This window comes from Canis aureus, chromosome 10 (assembly GCF_053574225.1).
Source record: "Canis aureus isolate CA01 chromosome 10, VMU_Caureus_v.1.0, whole genome shotgun sequence".
Taxonomy (NCBI): Eukaryota; Metazoa; Chordata; class Mammalia; order Carnivora; family Canidae; genus Canis; species Canis aureus.
The window spans coordinates 68,716,482-68,741,566 of NC_135620.1; the positions used below are offsets into that span (position 1 = coordinate 68,716,482).

A 25,085-nucleotide genomic window follows, 5' to 3' on the forward strand; every position below is an offset into this window, starting at 1 on the left:
TATGTTCAAAACTTTTTTGCTTAAAATATGAATTTAAAAAATGAATAAAAATTACACAGAGAAGGGAATAAACTAAATATTCAGTGAGGCTTTCAGATTAACCATGAGGCAGTAACTCAAATCATTTTTTTTTAATTCAGTCTTTTGTTAATATTCATCCTTTCACAGCCCCCTGTTACCCAAAGCACATCCAGAACCCAAAGGCACTAGCTATTACTGGTAACTCTATCCCTACAAATGACTTGGAGATCATATTCCCACAAACACTGTGGCCCCATTAACACTCTCCATCTACTAAATGTGTGATTGTGCCTAAACATATTTCTTTAAAAAGTTCCCACCACCACCACTCCAAAATAGTTACCACATTGTTCATTTATGATATTTTCCTTTCCAAGGCTGCCACTGTTGAGATTTTAGGACAGTGAGAATTTTAAAAGGCAACAATGGGGCAAATTCTTCAAACATGCAGCTGTGGCAACCTTCAAAATCTCATTTATGAACCAGTTTCAGTAAAATGATCTTGAATACCTTCATTTTATATGGGCATATCAGCAATAAAATATTAACTTTTTAAAAAAATAGTTTATTTATTTATTTGAGAGAGAGAGTGAGCAAGTCAGTGAGAGACTGCACAAGGGCACCAGCAAGCACAAGTGGGGGGAGGAGCAGAGGGAGAGATGGATGCAGACTCCCTGCTGAACAGGTAGCTGGATGTGAGGCTCCATCCCAGGACCTTGGGATCATGAACTGAGCCCACCTAGGCACTCCAAAAGTTAACTTTCTAAATGACTAAATTATTCCTCCAAAAGCCTAACTCATAACATGCAACCAAAATGCCATTCATTTGAATATTTAGTTCCTACTATACAGCACAGCTCATACATATTGAATTCAATATGTATGATTGCCTTAACAAGAAAATTCTTTCATTTAACAAATACAACAAATATTTACTGAGCACCCAACTATGAAAGCTAGGTCTTTTTTTTTTTTTTTTTTTGAAAGCTAGGTCTTTAACCACTGGGAAAAATCTCAGTGAATGAGAGGGGAAAAAAAAAAAAAAAACACCTTCCCGTAATGTACAGAGCTTACAATCTTGCAGAAGGAAACAAATAATAAGAAAAAAATTTAAATTATGTACTATGTTTTAAAGTCATAAGTGCTTTTTTAAAAGTAGGATAAGGAACAGCCACAGGTGAAAAGGAGAATTACAATTTTAAACAGGCAGTGAGGGCAGCCCAGGTGGCTCAGAGGTTTAGCGCCGCCTTCAGCCCAGGGCCTGATCCTGGGGTCCCAGGATCCAGTCCCATGCCAGGCTCCCTGCATGGAGCCTGCTTCTCTGCCTGTGTCTCTACGTCTCTCTCTCTCTGTCTCAAATAAATAAATAAATAAATAAATAAATAAATAAATAAAATCTTAAAAAAGAATAAAAGTAAGAATAAACAGGCAGTGAAGGAAAGACTTAAAGTGACATTTAGGCAAAGTCTTTTTTTTTTTTCAAGATTTTATTTATTTATTCATGAGAGACACAAAGAGAGAGAAAGGCAGAGACACAGGCAGAGGGAGAAGCAGGCTCCAAGCAGGGAGCCTGATGTGGGACCCGATCCAGGGACTCCAGGATCATGCCCTGGGCCAAAGGCAAGTGCTAAACCGCTGAGCCACCCAGGGATCCCCCAGGCAAAGTCTTAAAGAAAGTAAGGAGAAAACTATGTAGCTCTCTGAGGGAAGAATGTTGTAGGCAGAGAAAATTGATATAGAATGCCTTACATGTTCTAGAAAAGTCTGAGAAGGCAACTGTTACTGGGAGTGAGCAAGGGGAAAACAGAAATAAAGAGATTAAAGGGCATGTAATAGCATGTGTGGCACTGAAGGCCATTCTAAAAAATGCTATTGTGTGACATGAGGAACACGGAGTTTTGAACAGAGGAGTAACATGATCCGATTTACTTTTTAAAGGATCTCTCTGGCTACTGTGTTGAGAATAGTCTGTAATAACACAGAGAGAGAAGCAGAGACTCTAACTCCAGTTAGGGGACTATAATGAAAATCCAGATGAGGAGCCACAAGACCAGCAGTTACTGTGGAGAATGGCTGGACTCTCAATATACATAGAAAGACTCACTAATGAATTAGATATGGAGTGGGAGGGATCCCTGGGTGGCGCAGCGGTTTAGCGCCTGCCTTTGGCCCAGCGCACCATCCTGGGGACTGGGGATTGAATCCCATGTCAGGCTCCCGGTGCATGGAGCCTGCTTCTCCCTCTGCCTGTGTCTCTGCCTCTCTCTCTCACTGTGTGCCTATCATAAATAAATAAAAATTAAAAAAAAAAAAAAAGATATGGAGTGGGAAGAAAAAAAAAAAGAACTCAAAGATATCCTGGTTGTCCCAAATAGGCATCGCAGGAAAATATTCCTGTCCTATAGTCAGTTCACAGACATTTTTAGGATTACACACGTATCTCTAATTATCCTTCAAAAAAACTAAGAATCGGAGAGGTTAAACGGTACAATTAAAATCTAGGCCTGGTTTATTTTTCATCCTATATGCCTGTCCCTCTAGAGTCTACTAAACAAATCTCCCCTCAGTATATTATGCCAATCCTATGATTCATTTATTCCACAACTAGACCTCATTTTATATTAGAACTATATATAGAAATATGTATACAGATCTTCCTCAACTTATAAATGGGGTTACATCCTGATAAACACATCATAAACTGAAAATACCCTAAATTAAAAATGCATTTAATATACTTAACCTACTTACCATCCTAGCTTATTAGCCTAGCCTCCCCTAAACATGCTTAGAAGGCTTATAGTAGCCCACAGTTGGACAAAATCATCTAACACAAAGCCTATTTTATAATAAAGAGTTGAACAACTTATGTAATTTATTGAATACTATACTGAAAATGAAAATCAGAATGTACAAAAAAAAAAAAAAGAAAATCAAAATGCTATGGGTACAGAATAGTTTTAACTATACTGGCTGTTTAACCTTGTGATTGAATGGCTGACTGGGAGCTGCATCTCTCCTGCTGCAGCTACAAAGCATCCTAAGAGTATCACACTGCTTATCACTTGCCAAAGAAAAGATCAAAATTCAAGGTATAGTTTCTACGGAATGCATATTGTTTTTGCATAATCATAAAGCTGAAAAATCTTAAACCATCATAAGTTGGGGACCTGTAATCATCCTTTACAAGAGCAAAATAAAAACAAGGATATTTACGGATTACTTAATAAATACTAGGTACTGTTCCATGCACTCTATCATACATATTTCATGTAATCTAAGAAGCCTTCAAATTTTAAGACCTATAATTTTATTCAATATCTAGAAAGAAAAATTGCTGCAATAAAAACTGGCACTATCGACTAACACACTATTGACTTAAGGACGCACCCCTGATGTCAGAAATGTTAATATTTAAAAGGTATGCCTGAGAATGAAATATCAAATCCTCACAAAATTGTATCATTCAGTATTATTATGGTGACCAACTGGTTCAAAATATTATGTCTTACATATTATTGGTTAAAAACACTATTTCTGGGGCACCTGAGTGGCTCTGTGCTTGAGTGTCTGCCTTTGGCTTAGGTCGTGGATCCTGGGGTCCTGGGAAAGAGTCTCACATTGGGATCCCCACGGGAGTCTGTTTCTCCCTCTGCCATTGTCTCTGCCTCTGTCTCTCATGAATAAATATCTTAAAAAAAAAAAAATACTAGCTCTGGAGTGCTTGGCTGGCTCAGTGGGTAGAGCGACTCTTGGTTTTGGGGTCATAAGTTTGAGCCCCACACTGGATGTTGAGTTTACTTACTAAAAAAACAAACAAACAAACAAACAAAACCTAGTTCTATTCTTTTCCTTTTTGCATTTTAACTATTTTTCTTTGGGGAGAAAGAACACAAATGTGCATACGCAGGGGCTCCATGTCAGCACAGAGCAGAATCAGTACTTGATCTCTTGACCATGAGACCGTGACCTTACCAGAAATCAAGAATTAAATACTTAACTGACTGAGGTACCCAGGTATCCCCCACATTTGAACTTTTGAGGGATCCCTGGGTGGCTCAGCGGTTTAGCGCCTGCCTTTGGCCCAGGGCGCGATCCTGGAGACCCGGGATCGAATCCCACGTCGAGCTCCCAGTGCATGGAGCCTGCTTCTCCCTCTGCCTATGTCTCTGCCTCTCTCTCTGTGTGTGTGACTATCATACATAAATAAAAATTAAAAAAAAAAAATCTTTGAACTTTTGAGCCTCTTTCAATTACCTTTTTTCCCCTCAAAGTGATAACTAAAGGAGTATTAGTGCGTAACTTTGAAACCACAAGCCTTTATAAACAAACACATGTAAAAGAAATCATTGCCAGGCAAGGAGAAAATGTTCTTTCTTTCATTATAGTTACAGAAAAAGAAACACCTCTGGTCATGAAACTGCTTACAAATGTTATTTCTAACAAAGGATTCATAAAAGTTACAAGGTCTGCGTTTTGGTTAGTTGTCACAATTTACTGCCCTACTAGTAACACTTATATTGATACCTATTTTCTGAAATACATATGCACTTTTAAGTTTTTTATTAAGTCAATCACTGCAACTTCCCTCTTCTCATATTCATAAACAAAACCTAACAATTTCTTAGGTTTCTCATAACAAAGTGTTGGAAAGATAACGCCAATATAGCAATGAAAAAACTAAGGCACAAATGAGTTATATAACTTAGAGAAATCATACTACAAATAGAGTACAAATAAAGTACAAATTAGGATTCAAACCCATGTAGGGCAATTTCAGAGTCTATGCTTTTAATCATTATACTGAACTGCCAAAACATTAACTCATACTATGTTCATAATAAGAGATTAGTTAAATAAATTACAATATATCCAAGCAATGAAATTCTAGGTAGGTTATTAAAATAATGAAATACAATACTTATCAATCTGAATATAAATTCACATAATACTGTTAGTTTTGAAAGCCACATGTTAGTTATTATATGTAGTTTCCATTTTTGTAAAAATAATAATAAAGATGTACATTTACCGTTAGCATAATGTAAAAGTCTAAAAGCAAATTCACCTACATATTAGCAGGAATTATATCTGGCTTTTCTATTTGTTGTGTGTAAATATTAATCAGAGAGAAAAGGGTTATTTTTATTTTGAAAAATGAACTTAAAAATTTTGCCAACATGTGTCTCAAGCTCCATACTGGATCTTTCAATCAGATACATTTCATGAGGATTTTTGGCCAATTCTATTACTGACCATTATGATGTTACCATCTCAAAAATGTTAACAAATATTTATTTAATCTCTTAAAATAAAATTTCTTAAAAATAAAATAAAATAAAATTTCTCTTTGCATCATTAGTGACCTAACAAGCACCTCTGAATTTTTTAAGAGCCACACTATATGGACTTAAGCTAGTCTTCATGTTTTTCTAGATTAAAAACAAACATTAAGAAATCAGAGTGAATGGTAATGAGCCCTAACATATGGAATTCCAAAGCATCACAAAAAATAGGGCAATGTTCCAACCTCCTTCTGATCTTAGTGAAATTATAAATATACTTTATTACTTAGCAGACTGGAAACTATGCTTAAGTGACTGCTTAAATAGTAATATGCTTAAAATGATACTATTTATTTGTCCTAGTCCTAGAACAAACCAAGTTCCAATTGCTTATAAACCAAATGCTATATGGAATATTAACTTCCTTAAAACCAATACGAGCACGAGGGTATAAAAAAGAGAGCATATGCTTTGCCAACAAACCTGTTTGAATCTAGCCCCTGTCACTTACCGCCTGTTTGATCTAAGGTATTAGGTTACAGTAACATCACAGGTTTGGTATCCTCTTCTGTAAAACTGGTCTAATTTTACAATAATTACGCAAAGTTCCTTTTAAAAAAATGATTTTGGGGTAGCTCAGTGGTTTAGCGCTGCATTCGGCCCGAGGCATGGTCCTGGAGTCCCAGGATTGAGTCCCACTTCGGGCTGCCTGCAGGGAGCCTGCTTCTCCCTCTGCCTGTGTCTCTGCCTCTCTCTCTGTCTCTCATGAATAAATAAATAAAATCTTTACCAAAAAAAAAAAAAAAAAGATTTTATTATTTATTCACGAGAGACGGAGAAACAGGCAGAGACACAGGTAGAGGGAGAAACAGGCTCCCTGCAGGGAGCCCGATGTGGGACTCAATCCCAGGATCCCGGGATCATGACCTGAGCCAAAGGCTCAACCACTGAACCACCTAGGTGCCCCGCAAAGTTCCTTTTTTTATAAAGGACTTCTTATGGGCAGCCTGGGTGGCTCAGCGGTTTAGCGCTGCTTTCAGCCCAGGTCATGATCCTGGAGACCCAGGATAGAGTCCCACATCGGCTCCCTGCATGGAGCCTGCTTCTCCCTCTGCCTGTGTCTCTGCCTCTCTCTCTCAATCCTCTCTTGTGTTCTCATGAATAAATAAATAAAATCTTAAAAAAAAAAAAAAGGACTTCTTATATAGAGATACCTAGCAAGATAGGAATAATATGCATTTTTTTTATAATCTGGGAGAGAGGGCCATAAGCAGTACTTGTAAATAGAATGCTGATGTTATATCTGTTTATTCTAGCAAAAATGGAGAAAAATCATAGGTTTTAACATCTCCTCAATTATTGCTCCTTGGTTGTTGATGCTATTGCTCCAAATGTCATCACTAGCAATAAAGCCACTGAATGAAGTTCTGTCTGCAGTAATAATGGAACAAAAACCACTGTTAATCTGCCAGTATTCCCTCGTATGTAAAGAAGGAAACTCTCCTCTGGCGTTAGTCTCAGCTACTGCCGCTGCTAACCTTCTTAAGTTATAAAAATCTTAAATTCTATATACATTCATTTTCTCCCTCTCTCCAATTCCCACTCTCACATATACACAAATACCCCTATTACTCAAAACATTTTATTTTATTTTTCAAAACAACATTTTAACGTCAATGTCTAGAATTAGCCTCAAGACCAACACCAGGTTCAATAATTCTCTAAAAAGACTCACAGGACTTGGCATAAAGTTGTGTTCACAGCTAAGACTCATTACAACGGAAGGATACAAACCAAATAAGTAAATAAGAAAGAAAAATGGGGCAAACTCCAGGTACACCAAGTGCAAGCTTCCAAGAGTTCTCTCCTAGTGGAGCCACACACACTTAATTCCTCCATCGATGAATAGTGGTAATACATGTGGAATATTATCTACCAAGGAAGGTCATTAGAGATTCACTGCTCAGGGTTAAGTATTGAAAGCTGGTCACACAGATACCCTCTGCCTAGCATGTGTCAAAATTCCAGACTCCCAGATAGAAAGTATAAACCATATCATTTATACAAACACTCATGAACAATAAGACACTCTTATCATTTAAAGACAAGTCATATCAATGTAAAGAACTATTTACCACCCAGGATTCCGGCCAAGGGCCAACCTTACAAACGGCTGGCTACATTTTCTGTACACTAGCCAATCCCAAATGGCCACACAAATCTTAACTTTTCTTGCAGCTCTCTGGTAAGGCTGGAACCCAGACACACTTCTTTAGTTCAGGTTCTAGTTCCATAGCCATTGCTGCTACAGCAGCATTAGCAATGAATTTGAAAGGGAGAGAAACTGGAGGTTTCTGTGCTGCTTCCACTAATCAGAGACAGGACACAGTGTTGTTGTAGGGTTAAATGTGTTAAACAACAGAGGCCTATGGAATCACTCTCTGGATTCAAATCCTAATTCCACTACTTTGTAAGTGAAGGATCAATTATTCTCTCTGTTCTGGTTTCCATTATCTGAGATAAGGAAAATAAAAACATCTTCCTCACAGTGTTGTGACAATTACACACAAAAATACAAATAAAGGACTGAGTAGCAATTATCATTTATAAGGAAGTTTCCCTCCCCTTCTGCCTACTGTTCTCTCTCAGGTTAACTGACAATTAGAATAACCAGGGTCATATACAATCATATTACATTTGCAACAGCTAAAGTACCAAAGTATCATCAATTTACAGTAGCGAAAATGTACTTCCTAATAAATTGTATCAGGACAACTGGATAGCCATTTGGAAAAAGATAAAGTTGACCCTGTATCTCACACCACCTCATACCAGGATAAACTCCAAATGAATAAAAATCTAAATGTGAAAAATAATCTTACTAGTATTTTAAAAAATGGATAAATGAATTCCTCTATAAGCACTGAACAGGGAGAGCCTAGTCCTAGGATTTAAAATCCAGAGTTACACTTAAGATAAGCAAACAAATAAATACATAAAATTCAATTATTCAAAAGTCAAAAGCCTCCATAGGCAAAAAGTTCCGTAAGCAGGTCAAATGACATACTGGGAGTAAATATTTGCAATTCAATTATTTGTAATTTGCAAAAAGCTTCTAAATTGAAAAGAAAGATTGAGCCAACAGAAAAGTAAAGGACAATAACACCCAAAAGAAAGGGGAAGGGTTGGGCAGCCTGGGCTCAGCGGTGTAGCGCCACCTGCAGCCCAAGACCTTGAGACCTGGGATCAAGTCCCAAGTCGGGCTCCTTGCATGGAGCCTGCTTCTCCCCTCTTCCTGTGTCTCTGCCTCTCTCCCTCTCTCTCTCTCTCTCTCTCTCTCTCATGAATAAATAAATAAAATCTTAAAATAAAAAAGTAAAAGAAAGAGGAAGGGCACCAGGGTGGCTCAGTTGGTTAAGTGTCTGCTTTCAGCTCAGGTCATGGTCCCAGAGCCCTGGGATCCAGCCCCGGGTCAGGTTCCCTACTCAGTGAAGAGCCTGCTTCTCCCTCTCCCTCTGCTCCTTCCCTACCCCTGCCTGTGCTCACGTACATGTGTGTGCTCTCTCTGCACCCTCTCTTAATATATAAAATATTAACGAGGGGGAGGGTGTGCGGGGATCCAACAACCCTTAAAGAGATTAAAACTAGGCTCTACTTCACTCATAGTAAAATTTTAAAATTTTAAAAACCTAAACTGAGATAATGTTTCTCACCAGTAAGGCAAAAACCCAAAAGTTCAACAGCACAATCTCACCAAGAACTGGGTCATGCAAAATAGTACTGCCCCAATGGAGTTTCTGGTCCTGTTTACCTGCAACACATTTAAACTCTGATATAGCAATCCCATGTCTAGACTCTACTTCACAGATACACCTGCATATACATGAAATATCTAAAGATTATTCACGAGGAACTGTTTATTATAGTATAATATTGTAAAAAAAAAAAAAAAACACACAAGAGTCCACCAATAGAGAACTTAATGAATTAACTTCTATATCCACAAAATATTTTGCAACTGTTAAAAAATTAGAATTGGAGCAGGGAGCACCTGGCTGGCTCAGTATGTAAAGCATGTGACTCTTGATCCTGGGGTTATGAGTTCAAGCCCCATGCTGGGTACAGAGATTACTTTAAAAAATAAAAATATTGGGATGCCTAGGTGGCTCAGCTGTTGAGCGTCCGCCTTTAGCTCAGGCGTGATCCTGGGTCTGGGGATCAAGTCCTGCATCACACTCCCTGCATGGAGCCTGCTTCTCCCTCTGCCTACATCTCTGCCTCTCTCTCTCATGAATAAATGAATATTTAAATAAACAAATCTTTTTAAAAAATATTAGTCGGGGGGGAACCTCTGAGAAGATCCTTCTGTTTTGTTGAGAAAATCAAAGTGTAGAATAGTGGACATAAATATGCTACCTTTTTATTAGAAGAGGAAGAAAAAATATGTATACCTGCATAAAAGATACTGGAAAGGTAAATAAAAACTAATATAATTGCTACCTTTGGGGAAAGATTAGGACAACACTGCAAATGACACTTCTCTCTATATATATACATATACATGAATTTATTTTATGTTCAATTACTTATGTTCTTTAAACATTTATGAATTACTTTCATCAAATATATACTCTATATCAACTATTAGAGAAGTTTATATGATAAAGCAAATCTCTCCACCCCAATCCTAATCTTAAAACAGTCCTCAGTCTTTCTAATAGTTGTCCCCATAACACTAGATAATGTGGTTATACCACTACTTTTGAGTCATCAACTTTAAAAATAAACAAGCTTAACTCTAATACGAAAACTTAAAAATTTAGCATTTAAACTTTTCCATTTTCTTGCCCTCTTAATGTTTGAAATATATGCTATTAATTTTAAATTTTAATAAATTACCTTTAAATCTTAAACACTATAGTTTTATTGTTTGTCAATCTGACAACCTCTTAATTCTCCGTTTTAAAAGACAAAGCTGTTAAGCCAAGTAAGCTGTTTTCTCCTTCCCTTCCTCTGCCAGCTTCATATATATTTTTTATTCTTAGAGTTGTGACATTCTGCCCTGCAACAAAAGCATTCTAGGCTTCCTTGACTCATGTCCTGTCCAAAGTTTGACTCAAAGCTAAAAAATCAATAAACAGTATTTGCATCTTTATAACTATGTAAATATTGTTCAAGGACACATAATCCTTACCACATTTCACTTTTTACTCTACAGTCTAATATCATAACCTTAGGACCACTTGAAAAAAAACTATTCCTAGAAACAAGATCAAGTGGTTTCTTTATTACATTCCATCTCTTAATATCACACCACATTCTAATTTGGTTCAGAGTTAGATCATGATTTCCTTTCTTTTTGTTGCTTCCTCCTGCTTTAACCAAGAATGCTTTCTAGGCCTTCTGAACAGCTGTTAGCCCAAGTCGTCTTTTTTACTCCTCTGTGTTGGCTTAACTTTTTTTTTTTTTTTTTTTTGAACTTGTGTCTTCATTGTCCTAGTTTACTTTATCATTTTGCCAGGGTATATCCTTAACCACTGAAATGATGGTAAACTTCTAAGGCAAACTCTGGATCCATGCATGTCTGAAAATTCTTATCTTCACAGCTGAACCCTCATAATTAATCATTTGACTTAGTAAAAAAAAAACAAAATTTCTGGGTTAAAAATTGTCCTAAGAAAATTATAAACACTATCCCATTTTCATTTAGCACATAGTGTGGCTGATAAGATGTCTGACATTTCTTTGAAGATGACTTGTTTTTTCCCACCTGAAAACTTTCACAGTCATGTCTTCATGGAATTCTAAAATTTTACAGTAACTATCTTAGGTGATGGTCCCTTTGTACTCATCGTACTTGGTAATAAACATGTTAGTCTAAGACCTGAAATTAGCATGAATTATTAACTCCCATCTCCAAAACCAACATGGAGAAACTACAGATGTGTGGATTTCAGGAATCAAAATAATGAGAGAAACCCTGAGAAAGTTGAAGACCAATCTGAACTGGTACATAGGGGAGGGATAAGGCAGATGAGTTGCTACAGACTGCAACTGAGAATGCAAAGGTCTCAGTGTGAGGACAAGTTGGAGGAAAGCTTTCTGAATTCTGTTCTTACCTAAAAATACTCTCAGAGATACAAAGCCTCACCAAATTTGTTACACAGAGATACAAAATGTTACAAATTTTTTGGAAAAAAAGCACTCAAATCAATTGAAAAGCAAAACTAAGAGATGATATAAGAGAGATAAAAAATAAAACTGATCAGGTATCTTGCTGAAGTTTATATTGTTAGAAAAAACAAAGTCGAGAGGCACCTGGGTGGTTCAGTTGGTTGGGCCTCTGACTCTTTTTTGGCTCAGGTCATGATCTCAGGGTCACACTGACTCTCAGCTGAGAGTCAGATTCCAATCTCTTACTCCCTCTGCCCCTCCCACCCCACCCCCAGCTCATACATGCTCTGTAAAATAAACAGATCCTTAAACCAAAAAAAGCTGAGTCCTAGAGGAAATGAGAAGCATGTATAATCCAAAACTAAAATTCTGGATCATCATCATTATGATGAAATATAATAAGGGGAAAAAAACAACAGTTGAGTTGAAATGTCAAAATACATGCCTCTTACAAACCAATAGAACATATAAAATATGACCAGAAAAAAATAATACAATCAATAACCTGAGTTAATAGAAACACTGACTGCTAAAAACAGACATCCAGCTAAGAATATACACTTACAAAAAGATACTGTACCAGGTTGGCAAACTTTATTTGTAAAGGGCCAAATATTTAAGTATTTTAGGCTTTGCAGGTCATAGGGTCTCTAATGCAACTACACAAAAGCAACCACAGACAATAGAAAAATGAATGAGCATGACTGTGTTCCATAAAACACCATTTACAGACACTGAAACTCAAATCTCATCTATTTTTTTCACCTGTCACAAGACACAGTAATCTTTCAATTTCTTTCTTTCTTTTTTTTTTTTTTTACTATTTGGAAGTGTAAAAAACACTTTAGCATTTTAGCTTTCAGGATGTATAAAAACAGATGGCAATGAACTCTAACGCTTGGGTCATAGTTTGCCAATTCCTGAGTTAGTTCATAAAAGAAATCTCAATATATATATAATCCAAAAGATATACTGAACAGAGGCTCTACATAAAATTAGAAACATTAACAGAAGAGTAGCTAATGTTTGGAAACTAAAATTTTAACATACATTATCTTGAGTTAAAAAGAACATTTTTTTGGGATCCCTGGGTGGCGCAGCGGTTTGGCGCCTGCCTTTGGCCCGGGGCGTGATCCTGGAGACCCGGGATCGGATCCCACATCGGGCTCCTGGTGCATGGAGCCTGCTTCTCCCTCTGCCTATGTCTCTGCCTCTCTCTCTCTCTCTCTGTGACTATCATGAATAAATAAAAATTTTAAAAAAAAGAAAAAAAAAAGAACATTTTTTTAAATCATAGGAAAAAGGTAAAAATACTTAAGATACAATGAAAACACAAACTTGCAGTTTCCAGTTTTAATACTTTAAGATAAATTTACGGCTGAAACAGGAAATTTAAAAATAAGTGGGTTAAACATCCAATTCAAAAACGTAAAAAAAAGAGCAAGAGAATGAACCCAAACAAACATGAAAGAAAAAATTTTAAAGAACAGAAAACAAAATCAAGAACTGAAAAATAACTTAAAGATTAATAAAAACCCAAAGCTGGTTCTTTCAAAGAATACCTGAGCCTCTGGCATAAAAGATCAAGGACAGAAGAAGCAATTCAGAACAAAAAAATAAATAACTGAAAACTACAGCTTAAAAATTGACGTATTATAAACCGCAGAATAATAAACTTATGAAATGAATAATCAAATGAATGCATTCCTAGAAAAATATAAAATTCCAAAATTAGTGTTGAGAGGAAACAGAGAGCTTGAGTTAAACCATATGAATTAAAGATATTGAATTAATAAATAAAGACCTCCCATCTTCTACTCTCAACCCAGACCCAGATTTACAAGTGAGATCAACCAAACTTTCAAGGGAAAAACAATAAATTTACAGTAGAAACCCTGGCAAACACAACCTTAAACAAGTGATCAAAATTAACATTACAAGTAATAGGACAAATCAACATCCTTTACCTTCTGATACAATACACTGAGAAGATCATAACATCATTTCTGTGGTATTCCTGCCAAAAATACACAACCTAAATCTAGCTACAAAAGGAATAGGTAAACTTAAATACATAAGAAAGCAAAAATTTACACAACTACAAAGAAACAAAAAACCCATATTTACAGATGAAAATGCCAACATTCTCTCCTCTTTCAGTAATTAACAGTTCAAAAAGAAAGAAAATCAGTAAGTCTATCAAAAAACTTGCATTTTATTTTCTTTTAAAAGTAATCTGTATACCAAACACGGGGTTCAAACTCACAACCCTGAAATCAAAAGCTGGATGCTCTACTGACTGAGCCAACAAGGCATCCCAGAAGACTTGAATTTTCAACCAACTTATCTTACTGACATTTATAAGGCAATACGCTCAACAAACATAAACTATATAGTCTCTACAAATGAATATAGACCATTCATACAGACCATAAGCTTGACATTAAATTTCAGGAAACCTAAAAAGACTGAAATGATACAGGGGTACCTTGGGTGGCTCAGTTGGTTAAGCATCTACCTTCCACCCAGGTCATGATCCCCTAGTCCTGGGATGGAGCCCTGAATTGGGCTCCCTGCTCAGCAGGCAGTCTACTTTTCCCCCTCCCTCTGTCATCTTCCTCCCCTGCTTGTGCTCTAATTTAAAAAAAAAGGGGGGGGGGAGGAGATTAAAATGATATAAAGTAACATTAAAAAACAGTAACATGGGGACACCAGGGTGGCTCAGTGGTTGAGCGTCTGCCTTTGGCCCAGTGCATGATCCTGGGAGTCCTTGGATGAGTCCCACATCGGGCTCCCTACAGGGAGCCTGTTTCTCCTCTCTCTGCCTGTGTCTCTGCCTCTCTCTCTCTGTCTCTCATGAATCAATGAATAAATAAATCTTAAAAAACAAAACAGTAACATGAAGATATCTGGAAAAACTCAAAATATTTAGAAATTAAACCACACACTTAGAAACAATCATGGATCACAGGAAAAGTCAAAATAGAAAATATTTTTTAAAAAAATAAAAATAAATGTTTATAAATAAGAAAGAAGGAAAGAAAAGAAAAAAAGAAAAGAAAAGAAAAAAAGAAAAGAAAGAAAAATATTTTAAACTGAGTGAAAATAAAAACCCAGTATATCAGGGGCGCCTGGTGGCTCAGTCAGTTACATGTCCAACTCTTGGTTTTGGCGTGGGTGGTGATCTCATGGGATCAAGCCACTTCTTGGGTTCCCTGCTCAGCAGAGAGTCTACTTGGAGATTCTTTCCCTCTGTCCCTCCCCGCTACTAAAGCACACCAGTATGTTGGGACGCCTGGGTAGCTCAGAGGCTGAGTGTCTGTCTGCCTTTGGCTCAGGGCAAGATTCTGGGCTGGGAATCAAGTCCCACCTTGGACTCCCTGCAAGGAGCCTACCTCTCTCTGTGGGTCTCTCATGAATAAATAAATAAAATCTTAAAAAAAAAAAAACAAAAAAAACACCAGTTTGACAAAATATGTAGGATACAGCAAAAGAAATTTAACAACTGAATTAACACAAAAAAAACACCAGTTTGACAAAATATGTAGGATACAGCAAAAGAAATTTAACAACTGAATTAACACAGGATCTATTTTTAAAAACTGAACTCATAATTAAAAACTTTACGACACACACAAAAATGCACCCATAAATAGCTGCACTGAATTTTGTCAAAGATTAAGGAATAAATAATATTTTATACAAACTTTTTATGAAAAGGAATATTTTCTAACTCACGTCAGCTTTGGTCATCTGATATTTTCTATCCTTCAAGGAATTTGAACATTCAAGTTACTTATCTCCTACTTCCTTGCAGTTTTATTTACTCTCAATAAAAATGAAAACAGAACAAAGCAAACTCAAGATGTGGCTAAAGCTGTGTTTAGAGGAAAATTTATAGCAGTAAACTGATTACATTTAAAAATCTCAGGTGGAAATACCAAGTGTTGGTGAGAATTTGTAACAACAGTAACTCTCAAACACTGCCATTACTAATCTAGAACTATCTAATAAAGCTGAACATGTGCATTATCCCTACACCACTCTACTTTTTCTCTTCTGAAGTAGTAAGCAAACCTCTGGTCCCCACTGCCTAGTGTTCACATCCAGGTGTAATACCCTACCCTTCAGTGTAGGCTACGCTACACCTAGTGACATAACTCTAAGAAGAGAATACTTTAGCAAAAGTAAATAGGTTACCCCCTCCCAGATGAAGTTTCAAAAGACTGACTCCTGCTTTACTTGGTTACTTGAGAGAAAGAAATTGCTGAGGCAAGCTGCACTACAGAGATACCCACATGGCAAGGAATTGAGGGCAGCCTTTAGCCAACAACAAATGAGAAAGTGAGGCCCTCAAGTCAACAGCACAGGAGAAACTGACTCCTGTCAAACATGTGAGTAAGCTTGGAAGAAGATTCTTCCACAGAAGATGACTGCAGCATCTACCAACACCTAGACACGTCACATGCAAGAGCCCCAAAGTTAGAGTACTCAGCTAAGCCACACCCAGATTCCTGACCCACAGAAAATATGAGAATAAATCTTAATAATAAAGAGTGAAAGTGATGAAATAGAAAGGCCAACCAAGGAAAAAATAAATGAAACCCAAAATTGCCTTTTGAAAAAGATTGGTAATATTGAAAACCTCTACCTACATCAATCAGCAAACAGAACAGAAAGAAAGAAAGAAAGACAGAAAGACAGAGAAAGAAAGAAAGAAAGAAAGAAAGAAAGAAAGAAAGAAAGAAAGAAAGAAAGAAAGAAAAGAAAGAAAGAAAAGAAAGAAAAGAAAGAAAAGAAAGAAAAGAAAGAAAGAAAGAAAGAAAGAAAGAAAGAAAGAAAGAAAACATGAATTACTAATATTAAAACCGAAAAGAGGGCAGCACGGGTGGCTCAGCGGTTTAGTGCCGCTTTCACTCCAGGGCCTGATCCTGGAGTCCCGGGATCAAGTCCCATGTTGGGCTCCCTCCATACAGCCTGCTTCTCCCTCTGCCTGTGTCTCTGCCTCTCTCTCTCTCTCTGGGTCTCTCATGAATAGATGAATAAAATCTTAAAAAAAAAAAAAAAAAAAAAAAACGAAAAGATGGAAATCATTACAGGTCCTAGAGATTAACAAGATAAGGAAAGATGAACAATTTTATGCCCATAAACAATTTAGCTGCAATGTATAAATTCCTTCAAAGATCCAAATCCAACATGCATTCATGTTAATAAAAAACAGCAATGAACAGAAAAATTTTTTAACATGAGAAAGGAATCTAAGAAAAACCTACAGCTAACAAAAATAGACTGCTTTCCCTTATAAGCAGGAATAAGATTAAGGAATGTTGTCACCTCTACTTAGCATTATACTAAGGTCTCAAATTTTGGATTAAGGGAAGAAAAAGTCATCCAGATTGGAAAGGGAGAAATAAAACTATAATCACAGATGACATGATCCTGTACATAAAAAAAAAAAAAAAATCCTAAGCAATTTAAAAAAATACAGTAACAGCAATGTCATAAGTAACAAAGTAAATGTGCAAAGTATTTCTATATATCAACAAGAAAACACAATTTACCATACTAAAATAAGAGGCAACATTTAAAATATACATGTAAACCTGTACAGTGAAAACTATAAAACATAACTAGAATTACAGAAGACCTAAAAAACTGAGATACTCTGTTCCACAGAATACAAGACTCAGAATGGTTGAAATGTCAATTTTTCCCTAACTGACCTACGTAGTCTGTGTAATCCCAGTCATTATCCCAGCTTCTAAATAGAAACTGACAAGCTGATTGTAAATTCTTAAGTAAAATGCAAATGACTTAGTATAGCTGAAACAATATTGATAAACAAAAACAAAGTTGAAGGACTTACAGTACTTGATTTTAAGATGCACTATAAATCAATTGTTAACAAGACAGTGTGATATTAACATAATAAATAGATAATGGATTAAAAAAATCAGTGTGCACTCACAGAGTGAGCTGATTTTCAAGTAACAGTACCAACACAACTCATTACAAAATGGAAAATCTTTTCAACAAAAGGTGTCCAACTAACTTAAGATAACCACATGGAAACAAGTCAATCTCCACATCTACCACACACCACGCACAAAAAGCACATATGAGATTCATCTCAGATCTAGCCTTTTTTTAAAAGATCATTTATTTATTTATTCATGAGAGACACAGAGGCAGAGACATAGGCAGAGGGAGAAGCTGGCTCCCTGCGGGGAGCCCGATGTGGGACTCAATCCCAGGACCCCAAAGGCAGACGCTCAACCGCTGAGCCACCCAGGGGCCCCTCAGACCTAATCTTTTATAAAAGTTCAAAGTACAGGACAGCCTCGGTTGTGGTTTAGCGCCACCTTCAGCCCAGGGCCTGATCCTGGAGTCCTCCCTCTGCCTGTCTCTCTCTCTTTCTCTCTCTGCGTCTCTCATGAATAAATTTTTAAAATCTTTAAATAAAAAAAAAAGTTCAAAAAAAAAAAGTTCAAAGTACGGGCTTCTTAAAGCAAACAGAGTATCTTTATATCCTTGGGATGAGCAGATTTCTCAGACTAGAACAGAAAGCTATAACCAAAAAAAGAAAAGAAATTTTTCAAAATTAAATTTTTCTGTTTATCAAAACATTAAGAAATCAGCAGATAAGCAACAGACTAAGAAAAAATATTCACAACACATATATCTGAAAGAGGACTTATACCTAGAATATAGGTATATATTCAAAGAATATATCTCTCTTCAAAGAATAGAGTTCAAATAAAGAAAATATTGAAGATCCCAGGGAAAAAACAGAGGGGAAAGACACCTTACAGACATATAGAGGAATAAAGGTAAGAATTACAGGTTTTTTTCTCATCAGAAACAATGCAAGCTTCAAGAAAGTAGAATGAAATATTTAAAGTATCAAGGGAAGGAAAAAAAATACCACTAACCTAGATTTCTACATGAAAAACATCCTCAAAAGTAAAGGAGGGGGCACCTGGGTTGCTTATTCAATTAAGTTTCTGACTCTTGGTGTCAGCTCAGGTCTAGATGTAAGTTCAAGCCCTGTGCTGGGCTCCACACTGGGCATGGAGCCTACTGTGAAAAGGAAAAAGTAAAGGAGAAATAAAGACTTTCTCAAACAAAAACAAAGAATTGATTGTCAGTAGACCTGTTCTACAATAAATGTTAAAAGAAGTTCTTTGGAGGGGCACCTGGGTGGCTCAGATAGTTAAGTGGCTGCCTTCTGCTCTTGTCCTGTTCTTAGGGCCCTGAGATCAAGGCCTGCATCTGGCTCCCTCCTAAAGCTCCCCTGCTCAAAAAAGTTCTTTGGAGAGAAGGAAAATTACACACATCAGAAACTCAGACCCACATAAGCAAAGGAAGACTGTGGAAGAAAAGATGAAGGTAAAATAAAATATTTTATACATCTTATTCCTAATTGATCTAAAAAACAAGTGTCATAACAGTAACAATGTATTGGATGATTATTCCACTTGGTTAAGTGAAATGAAGGATAATAATGTCATAAGAGACAGGAAGGAATAAATGAAAATGCTGCCATAAAGTAACTGCACACTGAAGCAGTGTAGTGTTAAAGGTGGATTTTGAGGAGTTGTAAATGTATATGGCATGCACTAGAATGTATAGGGAAACCACTAAAAAAAGGTTTAAAGTAAAATTAATATGCTAAGAGGAGATAAATGAAATCATACAAATTGTTCAATTAAAACCAAAGACGGTGGGCAGCCTGGGTGGCTCAGTGGTTTAGCGCCGTCTTCAGCCCAGGGTGTGATCCTGGAGACCCGGGATGGAGTCCCACGTCAGGCTCCCTGCGTGGAGCCTGCACCTACCTCTCTGCCTGTGTCTCTGCCTCTTTTCTCTCTGTGTCTCTCATGAATAAATAAATAAAATCCTTTTTAAAAAATTTTAAAAAATAAAAAATAAATACAACCAAAGAAGGCAAAAAATGAGAGAAAGAAAATAAAAACAAAGAACAAGTCAATGAACAGTATTAAAAAGAAAATCGCAGCCCCAAAATGGCATCACTTAAGACAAATCACCAAATCTTGACTTAATACCTAACCTAATGGCAGTTTCAACCTCCCCCAGAATTGTCTTAACGCGGTCAGTCAGGAATTTTCTGAGCAGCATCAACGAGGTAATCCTTCCCACAGCCCTCTCAATCTCCCAAAGGAAGATGAGGTAATCTGCATAATAAGACCCCCAATAAAGAAGGTGATCTTGCCTAAACAATCCTTTCTTTCGCTAATAACTTCCTGCCCCACCTTCCTTTCCTATGAAAACCTTCCTTCTCTGTTGTACAACACCTTAAAGCTCCCCTCTACTTATTAGTTGGGATACTGCCTGATTCATCAATCACTTATTAATAAATCCAACAGATCTTCAAATTTACCAGATTGATTTTGTGTAACAACAGAAAACAGTTATGAACAAGGTAGATATTAGTCCAAGTAAATCATCCCTTGACGTGTGAATGGTCTACGTACACCAATTATAAGAAAGACTGTCAGAGAGGATTAAACAAAGACCCTGCTAGGGGCACCTCTGTGGCTCAGCCTATTAAATATCTACTTTCAACTCAGGTCATGATCCCAGAGTTCTGGGATCCAGCCCAGCATTGGCTCCCCTGCTCAGCGGGGGAGCTTGCTTTCCCTCTCCCCTTCACCTCAAATGCAGTCATCCTTGTTTGCTTGCTTACCTTCTCAAATAAATAAAATCTTTTTCTTTTTAAGGCCTTACCATAATGCTGTCTTCAGAAAACACTTTTTTTTTTTTTTTCAGTTTTTCATCTATTTATTTAAGTAACCTCTACACCCAATGTAGAGCTGGAACTCACAATCCCGAGATCAACCAAGAGTTGCAGGCTTTTCTGACAAAGCCAGCCACGCACCACAACAAAGAAATCTATTTTTAAAAAAATAGGTAGGGGTGCCTGGGTCACTCAGTCTGTTAAGCTCAGGTCATGATTTCAGGGTCCTGATATGGAGCCCTGCTCGGGCTCCCTAATTAGCAGGATATCTGCTTCTCCCTCTGCCTCTCCCAACTGCTGGTGTGCGCTCTCTCCGCTACCTCTCTCAAATAAATAAATAAGACCTCTTAAATATAATAATAATTTTTTTAATTGGCAAAGGGGCTTCTGGGTGATATAATCGGTTAAGCAGCCCACTCTTGGTTTCAGTTCGGGTCAGGTCATGATCTCAGGGTCCCGAGATCAAGCCCTAGGTGGGGCTCTGTGCCAAAGCGGAGTCTGCCTAAGACCCTAAGACTCTTTCTCCCTCTACCCTCCATGCCCTCTCTCACCCCCCGCTAAATAAATAAATAAATAAATAAACAAATAAATAAATCTTTTTTAAAAATAGATAAAAGCATTAACAGACACTGATAAAAAGATAAGTGAATGGCTAAAAATACATGAAAAAGGTAGAAAAAAACCAAAAAGGTTCGTCAGCCATTTTGGTTACACCCACTAGAATGGATAAAAGTGAAGACCGGCAATATCATGTGTAAACAAGGATGTGGGCAAACTAAACTCTAATACGAAGCTAGTTAGAGTATAAAGCGGTATAACATTTAACAAAATAGTCTGACAGTTTCTTTCAAATTTAAACATACACATTACCTAATTCTACTCCCAGATATGGTGTAGAATTAAACATACATCTACCCAGACACAAATGCTTATAGCCACTTTATTCATGATAGCCCAAATCTGTAAAGAACCCAAACATCTACCAACTGGAGAATAGATTTTTAAATACTGTAACACATTTACATAATAGAATACTCTCAGAAGGGCAGCCCCGGTGGCGCAGTGGTTTAGCGCCGCCTGCAGCCTGGGGTGTGATCCTGGAGACCAGGGATCGAGCCCCATGTCAGGCTCCCTGCATGGAGCCTGCTTCTCCCTCTGCCTGTGTCTCTGCCTCTCTCTTCACTCTCTCTGAATGAATGAATAAATAAATCTGAAAAAAAAAAAAATACTCTCAGAAATTAAAAAAAAAAAAAGAACTACTAATACAGGTAACATGGCCGAATCTAAAAATCATTTTGTAAAAAAAAATAAAATAAAATAAAATAAATAAAATAAAATAAAATAAAATAAAATATAAATAAATAAATAAAAATCATTTTGTTAAGAGGCACCTAGTTGGTTCAGTCAGTTGAGCTACCACTTGAGCAAGGGGACTCTTGGTTTTGGCTCAGGTGGTGGTGATCTCAAGGTCCTGAGATGGGGCCAAGACAGTGCAAAGTCTGCAGAGGACTCTCTCTACCTTCCACCCACCCTGTCTCCCTCTAAAATAAATACATCTATAAATAAATACATACATACTAAAAATCATTTTGCTGAGTAAAAGAAGCCAGACATCAAAGAGCTTACACTGTATATATGATGTGCAAATGTTTTATTCCATTTACATTAAGTTCAGAAACAAAATTAATCTATGATGATAGAAATCAGAACAATTGTCTAGAAAGAGTCTGTAAAAAGACAACAACGAACATTTTGGAGTGATGTTCTATTGCCTTGACTGGGGAGTAGGAAACTCAGGTAGATACATTTGTCAAAATGTATTGCACTATATCCTTGAGAACTGTGCATTTCACTCTATGTAAATTAAAACTCAATTTTAAAAAATGTCCAGCAAAGGCCTTCTATACTTTGTATATATCAAACAAAGCTTGTTCTGAAAAGGGCCAGAAAGTAAATATTTTAGGCTTTGTGGTCATATGATCTCTGCTACAATTATTCAACTCTATCATTCTAATCGTGAAAGTCATCAGACAATATGGAATTAGCATGGCTGTGTTCCAACAAAACTATTTACAAAACAGGTGGCAAGCTGGATTTGGTCCACAGGCTGTACTTTGCTAAGCTCTACTCAAGCAAATAAAAAATTGATCTTCAAAATTAATTTAAATATGCTATATCGTTTTCTCCTTTATATTGACAGGCATGCTAATTATTAGAAGCCAATTTCAGTCCTTACTAAAGGTGAGTGTTTCTATATTCATCTAATCATTTAAAATAGGAAGACTACACAGAAAATGCATGGAATATCATTTTAAAAAGTAATGTTTTAGGGGCGCCTGGGTGGCTCTGTTGGTTAACAGGCCAGATTCTTGATTTCAGCTCAGGTCATGATCTCGACGTCATGAGACTCAGCAGCATCAGGCTCCTGGACTCCATGGGGAGTCTGCTTCTCTCCCTCAGCCCCTTCCTCCACTCATATGAGAGAGAAACAGAATATGAACGGGGGAAGGGGCACAGGAAGAGGGACAAGCAGACTCACTGCAGAGTAGGGAGTCCGACAGGGACTCTGAGATCATAACCTGAAACAAAGTTGGACTCAACGGACTGAGCCACCCAGGTGCCCAAAAATCATTTGTTTTAATAACTACTATCATATTTTGGAAAAATAACCATAAATATGGGAAATACTTGAGTTTGGCATAAACTAGTTAGTAAAATAAGCTGGAAATTTAAAATACACTTAGGTATACACACAAAAAGCTATGTTACCCACAATGCTGACAGTTTGTTTTATCTGATATAATAAAGTTCTGGACACATGTTCATTATCAGTCATCTCTAAAAACAATTCAGCTTTCTTTTCCTAAAATAAAGGATTTCATATTTAAGGGTATTTTTAATTCTTTAAAAGCTAATTTTAAAAGTGAAATTCATATTATTTTTCTGAATCCGGGAAAGCCAACTTTATGGAGCATAACCTGAAATCCACTCTTCCCACTGGCTAAAACTATTTGTTGTATCATATTCAAATAGCAAACAGAGGAAGGTAAGTAACTGACATTCTTAAGGGACTCATTTAATTTGCTAATTTTGGTTTATATAATCTAGATGAATTATGAGCCTTCTTACTAGCCTATTACCTGGTAACTAAACTCTTTGGATGGGATCCAAAAGAAGTAGAAAATCTTAGGACAAATTCTCCATATAATGAGTAATATTACAGACATTTCCAGTATTTAACTCTACAAAAATATAGGTTGCCTAGTGAAACAACTAATCAGCTTATCTTTTCTGAGTAGGATCTATGTTTTCAAAGTGCTTGCTGCTAAACAGGTAGTCAGAAATCCAAATCATGTATTCAAATCTGAATGCCATGCCTAATCTTTTTATCAAGATATATTTTCCCCACAATAAAAAAGACATAATACCCCTTCAAGCATAATTTCTCAACTCAAAAATGGTAAAATTTTTTTTAATGTTTCCTGTATTCATTTTTGCTAGATAAACTCTATAATCACAAATTACATTTTGGATAAGACCAAACATTCACTTTAAATATCCTTTCCCTCACAGGTACCTACAGACACCGAAAGTGATCCTAGATAGGAGCCTGCAGTTTCTAATCTCTTAGTGTCATTCCCAAAAGAGAAACTGACCTAAATGTCTGTGGGGGGGGGAGGGGGAAGAGGAGGAGGAAGAGGAGGAGGAGGAGGAGAAGGAGAAGGCGGCGGCCAGCATCTCACTAAAGAAGTTCCTCCATTTATTTTCAATTCATGAAATATGTTCAAAGTTTGCCAAAACAAGCTAACTCCACCCTACTTCAAAAGACAGTAAAAGCAGTAGTTCCCAATTATGTTAATCTCAGAATCCTATTGTTAGTTTCATATGCTATTATGTTTATTTAAGGTATTTTAAGAATATGGGCATCACCACCAGATCCAGTAACTGCAAATGTGGAAGTGCTGAAATTGCTTGCAAGAAGAGATGATGAAGAGATGGAAGACAGAAAGTGGTCAAACAACTTCACATAAAGTACTTATAAACATGAATTATTTATTTTTGTTCCCTCTAGTAATCCAAACTATAAGTGACCTCTAGAACTAGATTCTCTACTCAGCTATATATTAAATACCAAATTGCTAAAGGAAACTTTAAAACACTCGTTTATATTTTAAAAGCCTCATAGTGATTAAACATTGTTTACTTGATTTATATTTTAGAATTCAATAAATAAGACTGATAAAACTTAAGTGACTTAACTTAGAAGAATTATTACTGTAAAATATTAATTTTCCAGCTCTCCTGTTCACTTTCTTTCTAGACAGACCAGACCCTTTATTATTAGCAGCTAGTTATTACAAAAAAAAAAAAAGAAAGAAAAAAAAAAAAAAAAGGTCAGGCTTTGGAACCAGGAAGACATGGGTTTGAACTCTGGTGCACCACACCCTGAAAACAAACTTTCTGAAACTATCTTTACATCTCTAAAATGGGAATTTATTAATACCTACCTTGAAGGACTGTTATAATTAGTGAAATATGTGTAAAGCAGTTGGCACATACTAGGAACTGAAGAAACTTTAGCTGCTATTATTATTTTACTACTCATAAGCACATCCAAGAGGAGATATAAGAACAAACATGATAGGGTTTGTTCTAGGCTAGGCTACACTTAACTGCTACATTTAACTGCAGCAGTTAAACTGCTACATTTAACTGATAAAACAAAACAAAACAAAATCAAATAAACACAACTCTGACAGTTCATGTAAAATTTGGAGCTGAACTCTTTTTGTTCACAATTTAAGTATATAATATTGTATAGCCCCTCTTTATAAATGTGTAAAATCTAA

At 36.5% G+C, this 25,085-nt stretch overlaps 1 protein-coding gene and 1 long non-coding RNA gene across 16 annotated transcripts in view; one reads left to right on the plus strand and one right to left on the minus strand.

The window, feature by feature from the left end:
- PTBP3 (polypyrimidine tract binding protein 3) overlaps nt 1-25,085 on the minus strand; it is a 152,913-nt gene that overhangs the window by 93,045 nt on the left and 34,783 nt on the right. The gene's annotated exons all lie outside the window — the stretch shown is intronic.
- The window catches only part of LOC144322672 (uncharacterized), a 95,071-nt gene that overhangs the window by 62,211 nt on the left and 7,775 nt on the right, over nt 1-25,085 (plus strand). Inside the window, exons 4-6 of one of the 3 annotated variants that reach the window (XR_013388323.1) lie at nt 18,730-18,869; nt 22,436-22,476; nt 24,142-24,470. This is a non-coding gene — a long non-coding RNA (uncharacterized LOC144322672). Of the gene's footprint in view, nt 1-18,729; nt 18,870-22,435; nt 22,477-24,141; nt 24,471-25,085 lie in introns of those variants that run through there. The other 2 variants (XR_013388322.1, XR_013388321.1) reach the window with 2 other exon arrangements.